The sequence below is a fragment of the Rhea pennata genome, chromosome 12 (assembly GCF_028389875.1).
Source record: "Rhea pennata isolate bPtePen1 chromosome 12, bPtePen1.pri, whole genome shotgun sequence".
Classification (NCBI taxonomy): domain Eukaryota; kingdom Metazoa; phylum Chordata; class Aves; order Rheiformes; family Rheidae; genus Rhea; species Rhea pennata.
The window spans coordinates 11,151,460-11,159,206 of record NC_084674.1 but is presented as its reverse complement, the minus strand read 5'-3'; the positions used below and the strand labels follow the sequence as shown (position 1 = coordinate 11,159,206).

Genomic DNA, 7,747 nt, shown 5'->3' with positions numbered 1-7,747 from the left:
CCGCTGCCGCCGCCGCCACCGCCCGGCCCGGCCCGGCCCGGCCCGGGTGTCCTGCCGCCTCCCGGCACAGGGCGGCTGCGGGCCGGCAGCGCTCGGCGGGACAGAGGGCCCGCGCGGGCCTGGCGGAGCCTCCCCGCCGGCCCCGGGGCCATCGCTCCGCAGGGATGAGCTCCCGGCGCAGCGCTCGGCGGCACAGCGCACGGCGCGAACCCCTGCTCGTTCCGGCGACTCTTTTAAAAGATCCCTCAGTGATGCGGACGGGCATTAAGTGAAGGGGATAAGCAGAAGTTCCCTTCCTCGTCTCCCCCCCACACACACCCCGCAACACTTACAGGATCCCTGTTGCTTCCAGTAAGGTGTTGGTTGCTTGCACGCTCTTCCCCGGCTAGGTTGCTTATATGCCTGCAATTCCCATCGTGTCAGACACCTGCTCTGAGTGATTTTGGAACAGGAGCAATCGCTGCAGCTTCTACCTTTGTGCAATACTGCTAAGCCTTCATGATTTTTTTTTCCTGGCGTTCTTCCATGCAAATACAAACTTTGCTTCTATCAAACTACATTTTCCAGCAGTTCATGTAGTAACATTATTTGAAATTAGCTATTAATATCCTATAATCTCAAAGGTCTGTATGCTGTTTAAATGCAGGGCAAGGGCAGGGAGGAACATTTACGTTCCAGCTTGTGACTGAACTTCCTTGCAAAACGCCTGGAGTTCCAGTTTTCCTAGCAGACAGAAGGATGCTGACTTGCTGTTTGCGATGCTTAACCTGGTTTTGACTGCTTAGTAAAAAGGATGCTATGCCCAAATGACAGCTTTGGAGAAACATCGTGGCAGATCAGTCATGGGCGCATTTTGCATTCTTCCAGTGAAAACGGACACAACAGACAGTTTTTACATCAGGTATTAGCACTCCCGAATGTCACAGGGTCCTTCCTGAGGAGCTCAGCGCCGTCTGGCCTTCCAGATTTGCGCTCCCAGGAGCGACCGCGTACCACCGCTGCGGCTGTCCCGGTGGCTCTCGCTTACGGGGAGAGGACCGCTGCCGGGCCCTCACCTCGCGCGGGGGCTACGCAGGAAGGGCTTGTGGCCAGCAGCCCACATCCTTTGTCTGGCACTCGGGGCCCGGCGAGCAGCAGGGTCCAGCTGCGTGCCTTATTTTCCTTTTTGCTCCGGGTGAAAGCCACGGTTTCCCCCCGGATAGTAAGCTCACGGCAGCGTTACACGAGGGGGGCCGCTCCTGCCAGGGAAGGCGGCTCTGCTGCGGGGGGGGAGGCGGAAAAACCGTGACACGGGAAGGGCCGCGACCCCGGGGAAGCGGCGGGAAGCACCGCCAAGCAGCCCCGAGGCGAGAGCGGCCGCCCACGAGGCGTGGGGCCCACGGGGCGGGCCGAGGCCGGTCTCCTGCCCGCCCTCCTGAGGCCGGGGTCCCCCCCCACCCCGCCACGGCCGCCCGCCGCCGGCCGCTGCCTCCCCCCGCGGCGCGGACGTGCCGAGCTGCAGGCCCCGCGCGCGCCGCGCCGCGCATGCGCGTGCCCCTCCCCCCCCCGGCCCGAGCCGAGGTCGCGCATGCGCAGCGCCGCGGCGGCTGCCGCCCAGGAATCCCGGCTGCCCCGCGCCGCCCCTTCTTTCTGCCACGTGTCCCGACGCGGGAGTTACCCCGCGGAGAGCGGCGCCGCGGCGGGGGCGGGGCGGGGCGAGGCGGGCCCGCCCGGCCCCGCCCCTCGGCACGTAGCGCTCCTGGGCCGGCAGACACCGCCGCGGACCGCCTGGGCGAACCGCAGCGACGCCGGCGGCCGCCCCCGCCCACATCGCCGCTCCGCGGCCGACCGGCAGATCGGCCCGCCAATGGGGAGCCGCGGCCGTGGGGCGAGCGGCGGAGCTGGCGCGCGGCGCCCAATGAGGCGGCAGCACAGGCGCGCCCGGGCGCGGCGGGGGCCAATAGGAAGTGCGAGCGGGCGGGGCGCCGGCGGCGGCGGCGAGCCCGGCGGGGCGGGGCTTAGCGCCGCGGCAGCCAACGGGGAGTGGGAGGGGGCGTGCCCGGGGCGCCCCTGGCGCCGGCGCCGGGGATCCCCGTGCGCCCAGTGCCGTTTCCGCCCGGCCTGGGGAGACGCCGCCGCTGCCGCCACCGCCAGGGGGAGGGGCTGGCGCCGTGGCCGCCGCCGAGGGGCTCGCTCCCGCCGGCCGCCCAGGAAACGCCGTGGCGCTGAGCCGGGCCTAGTGCCGCGCGGGGGCCCGGGGAACGGGCCGGCCAGGTACGGGCGGGGCGGAGGGCGCCGGCCGGCCCGGCGGCGGCGCCGCGGGGGAGGGAATGCCCGGGCGGCGCGGCGCGGGCCGCGGGGGGCGGCGCGGCGCGGCGCGGGGGCCCGGCGGGGAGGCGCGGCGCGGCGCGGGCCATCATGGCGGTGCCGGCGGTGCGCGCCTGCCCGCGGCGCCGGGCCCCGGCGGGTCGCGGCGGTTCCGCGGGCGCCCAGCGGCGAGCGCCGGGGAAAGGCGCCGCGTCCGCTGCTCCGGCCTGTGCGGCCCGGTGGAGGCCGGCGGGAGGGGGCGGCGGGCTGGCGCGGGGCGCGCGGCCGCTGCCCGCCGCCTCCCGGGGCCGCGGCGGGGGCGGGAGCTGACCTGCATTTTCTGCTTTCTCATGGCGCGGCGGCCGGCACGTGCGGCCGCTGCCGGGGGGCTCGCGGCGCCGCTCCCCCGCCGGCCGCGGCAAGGTCACGGCAGCCCGCGGCCGTCCTTGGGCGCCCGGGGCTCGGCGGCGGCGGCGGGCGCCGCTCGGCCGCCGCCGTGCCCGGGAGCGGGCAGCGGCCGAGCGGGGCGCGAGGCCTCGCCGTGCCCGTCGAGCGGGAGGCGCCGCCGCGGCCGTGGCCCCCGCGCTGCTCCGCCGGCAGCTGGGCTACGCCGGTGGGCTCCTCCTTTCCCCCCTTTTCTATATACATGTATTTTTCTATCCCTTCCTTCCTTTCTGCCCGCTTTCTGCGGCCCCGGTGCCCCTTTAAAGGGCATTGGTCTGTGCGCACCCTCCAGCGGCCTCCTGGGGCGCGGAGGGGTGAGGGAGAGGCTCCCTGCGCTGGGGGGGGGGGGAGGTATGTTGGTGTCTGACATGTTTCAAACAATTCCCCCCCCCCCCTTCCCCGCTACCCCGGCTCGTTCTGGAGTGTTACTGCTGTAAGGCAAAATCTAAAACAAGAAAAAGAATTTTCCTTTTTTTTTTCAGTAGAAAGAGGAGATTTCTCTTTTTATTATATAGGAAATACTGGATTTTTTTTTTTTCTTGTGGTTGACCTGGGAAGTCATCTTGTTGCCAGCCTTCTGGTCTTTGCTGGAGAGGTGCGGAGGGGAGGGTGTTGCTCGGTTCTGGATCTTGTGGGGAAGCGTTCAAGGCAGTGACAGCAGCTGCTGTTGGCTCTGGAGCTCTGGTTGCTATGAGAGAAGCTTCAGTAGACTTGGCTGCTATCTCCAGGGAAGGACAGCAGAGCAGCCTCCATTAGTGTGGTGGTGAGGAGATGGCTGGCTCGCATTCAGGAAAGGGCTTTACTTCTGAGGCTGTTTCCACAGGTCCAAAGTAGAAGAGCGTATGTTCTGGTCCAGCAGGATAAAACCCTATGAAGTGGGTTTCATCGTTGTTCTGTAGCTAATGGCATTGCCTGAGAACCTGGGCTAGAAACCCTGAGCTACGTTTTTTTTTCCTAGATATTTTGGTTTGTGTGAAAACTAGGACGGTGAGAATTGATATGATCTTCCTGTTAACTGAAGGCTGCAGTCATGTCTCGTTTGAACTCCAGTCTCCTTTCCAGCCAGTAACCGAGCCAGATGCTTTCCTTATTGTTTGTATGTCTCCTTCCTCCCCTTCCATCGGCTGGGCCCCACTTGCCTTATTGACTGGAATTTCTGCTGTGTGCGGTGGGTGTGTGCAGCAGACACCAGCCTGCTAATGCTGAGAAGGGATTTTCCATTCACAGGCTAGAGAACAGTCAAAATAATGGCCCAGCTCAACTTTGCAACTGGAAACAGCACGCAGCTAGAGGAGTTTCCCTCTGCTGCTGGATACAGAACAGAATCTATCCGCTGCCGCAGCTTGTGTGCTTGCATGTCAAAAATGTATGGCAAATACTGCTTTGCTGTGGAATACAGAGATGAAACATCCTGTGAATAGTGTGAAAGATTCCTCTCTTTCAGTTGACTCAAATGCTTAATGAAGAAACAGTTTGTGGGAGGCCATTTTTGATGTGACTATGTATTATGGAATCTGCCAGCTCCTATCCACGCTCTGCCTACTTGAGTGCAGTAGCTTCCTTTTTTTAAGGAAGAGTGAGTGCCTTCCTTATCTACTTAACAGCACTGGCCATGTCTATATGATACTGTATTGCTGAATTGAAGCTATTGGCATATTCCAGTGTGTTTGTTAAAGATGATTTAACTGAAAATTGTTAATTGAGGTAGGCAGCATGTGAAAGAAAAATGCATTAGTATTAGAAAACAACTGTTATCTTTCCAAACTAATGTCTAGAAGGGGGAACCCTTCTCCCTGCTCCCTGTCGATTCCTGGCATGGGTTATCAACTCATAATTATTACTACCTGGAAGCAAAAAAATCCAGGATCAGAGTAATGTGAAAGAGATCAAATATGCTCTTAAACTCACTTGGCAGGCAGCAGTAAGGCTCTAGATGCAAAACTTGTACAGTAACTTGTATTTGAGAATCTGTAGCACCTAAATTGTTTTGGAAGGTAGGGTGAACGAGTAACTTTAAATGCGCCTAAAATGCATCCACCTCTGCAGCAGAACGTGGTATCTGCCCAGCAGCATAATGCAACGTGTCAACAGCAAAGAACTTAGTTTTGTGAGGATGCTAACCCTGGCATCTGCAGTTTCATAAAATGCAGCAAGTAATCTTCATTGCCCCTTCATCTTTTTTTACAGTCTCTGTAGATTGTTTACAATTTACAGAGATTGTACATGGTAATGGGGAATAAATTTGTTCGCTTGCATCCTGTTGAATAACTAATGCCACTTTGACAAGGCGCTGGCCTTTCATTTTACTGCCAAATTCCAAGTATCCTGCATACAATATTCCTTAGTTAATGTTATCTGAGATTATAGCCCAAGGTGGGGTGGTGAAATCGCATATACATTTAATTCCCTTTTTAGGAAGAGTACTCAGTTACAACCGGTTCTTACTTTGAGAAGTGATAAGTCAAAGCAGAGAGATGTTGTTGAACTGGATCTCCCAAAAGTTTATGCTTTTTTGGGGGGGTTGGGGATATTGATTTAAGTTTTCCGAGTGTTCTATGAAATAAAAAAGCATTTTAGGTTAAAAATCTCACGTGCAAAGCATGTGAGGGAGGACTAAGCTTAATGTGTAATATCCTGATAATGTAATTTATGTAGTCTGACTTGCCTGTGCTTTCTCCCATTTTGGATGGAGCAAGCTTCTACAAACTTGTTTTGAATGATGTGATGAAATAAGAATGTTTCTATCTATTCTGGCAGTAGTAGGGCAAACATAATGAGTGCTCTGAGATTTGAAAATTGAAAAATGATTGTTTTCATGGCAATATTACTGTATTATTGCACACTTGCATTCTTACTCTGGTGCTGCTTGTGTATGTAACCTAGAAACCTTGCCAATGAAATCTTGTGTTATTTTCAGTATATAAGAAAAGTTGTGATAGGCAAAAGTTTTTTTTTTTTTAATAGAAGGTAAAGTAATAGTACTTCAGCTGAAAGTATTAAAGTATATGCTTAAATGTATATAGCATGTGAGATATTAAATCTTAGTTGCCTATATGAAAATTGAGCTGTTATTTGATTGAAAAATAAATAATTATTGCATTATATTTGTCAATTTAGTTTTTTTGCTCTCCTCCCCCCCCCCCCAAAAAAAAAAAACCAGCTATGATTGTTAGAACTGTTAGGGATTTCAGAGTCAGTCTTTGGCCTACATGAATGAGTTGTGGCAAGAGTTCATAGTAGTCTCTAATTTAACCATATAAGTAGCAAAACAATTTTGCATAAATCTATCTTAACCTAAATCTTTTGCTTATTTTGGTCGGTGTAGGGGGGAGGGAATGAGTTGCCCGGGACTGTAGTGCAGCAAGAGTTCAACATCTTCTTGAAACTACGGGAGCTGAGTTTTTCACTTTTTCAGTTTTCTCAATTCCTCACTTAAGTTGCTGCGGGTTTTTTATTAATATTATTATTATTTTTATTTAACAATTTGCTATTTTGGTGGCAATTTTCCAGTATTCCTGCAGCAAGTCATCCGAGCGGCGGCCCCTGTCCCTGCTGAGCAGGGAGAATGTGCAGTTCTCCTGGCCTCCCCGCTGAGCTTGCAAAGGGGTGGGACTTGCTAAGCTGCTGAAATCATGGCTAATGCCCACTGAGCAGGCTGAGAAACAGTTTTTTTTCAACTGCTCCTCGTTTAATTTTTTTCTATAATTAGCAAAGTTACTCTTTTTCTCAGAGGATGACCTATATGACAAATCAGGAGATTCTTGTTCATCTCCCCTCTCCACCTCTAAGCTAGTGGTGAAGTATTATTTTCCTGTAACAAAAATAGCAAAAGGGATTTTTATTTTTACCTCATTTCAACTAACTGATGAGTCCAAACTTGAAAAGCTGCAGCCCAAAAGGAGAATTTTGTGATGAGTAATAATTTGAACACTAGTTTTTGTTGCCAAAGACCCCACAGAAGTGTTACTGTCATTGTTTAAATTGTAAATCTGAACTTCATGATCATTAAAGATAATTTAAATGTGTAAGCAGGCAAATGCACACAAATTATATTTTAAAGCAATATGAGGAAGAAAAGTCATCTTGATGAGTTTGGATTTTGGGAGGTTTGGTAGGAGGAAAGTAACTTATTTGAGCAATATGGGAAGCATTCAGAAAAGTGTGCTGATGGGCTCAGGCTTCAAGGTGGGAAAATGTGCGAGGACTTGTCAGAAGTTTGAATGACTGGCAAGCTTTCAGTGAGCATGAGAAATAATTTCTTTTGTGGTCAGGAATCTAGTACTCCTGTATTCAGCAAATGTTAAGAAAAGGGGAGAATGAACAGGGTGGAAAGTAAAACAGTTGTACTGAGAAACACCTACTCTAAGAAATAGCCAGGAACCTGGCTTTTAGAATAAAGTTTGAAAGTCATCTGTTAGTTTTGCTAAAGTTTATTCCTTATAAACTAGGTAACATAGCTAGGTATTGTATTCTTCCCTGAGGGTTATGGAAGACCTAAGTTTAGCACTGGAGGTATCCTAAGCTGGCAGGTCTGTGCAGTTTAAGACAGCAAACTTTTTTTGCTTATTCTAATTTAGCTTATTAAAAAAAAAACTTATAAGCACCTTTTGAGACAAAATGTGAATTTTAAAAACAAAATCTTTCAGCCCTGAAGTAATTCAAAATGGCTTTTAAGTTGAAAAGTGGCAATGCTTTTGATGTATTCATATTTAGAATGTGATTAAAATTGCAATCGTATTAACACTGGAAATAAGATACTGCGTGTTTTTTGGTAGCTGCTCATTTACTGACTCAGGCTTATTCCTGTTGTCCTTGCAGAGCTCATACCACTCCATGATATTGTGCTGGGTTTTCCTCTGCATCCTTGTTGATCAAGAAGACCAAACTTTTCAGCTATTAAGCCAGTGGCACAGAAAAGAGCTTGCAGGTCTGATACTAAGAAGAATACTCTTGGCTTTGAAGTGAGCCAGTCTGAAATGCAAGTCCTTGATAGGGAATGAATCTGAGACCATGCCGT

At 52.7% G+C, this 7,747-nt stretch overlaps 1 protein-coding gene across 5 annotated transcripts in view; it reads left to right on the top strand.

The window, feature by feature from the left end:
• Positions 1-2,106: 2,106 nt before the first annotated feature.
• The window catches only part of SETD5 (SET domain containing 5), a 72,951-nt gene continuing 67,310 nt past the window's right edge, over positions 2,107-7,747 (top strand). For all 5 annotated transcript variants that reach the window (XR_009959662.1, XM_062585328.1, XM_062585321.1 and 2 more), the window contains exon 1: positions 2,107-2,253. The gene's annotated coding sequence lies outside the window, so the exon portion shown is untranslated. The remainder of the gene's footprint in view (positions 2,254-7,747) is intronic.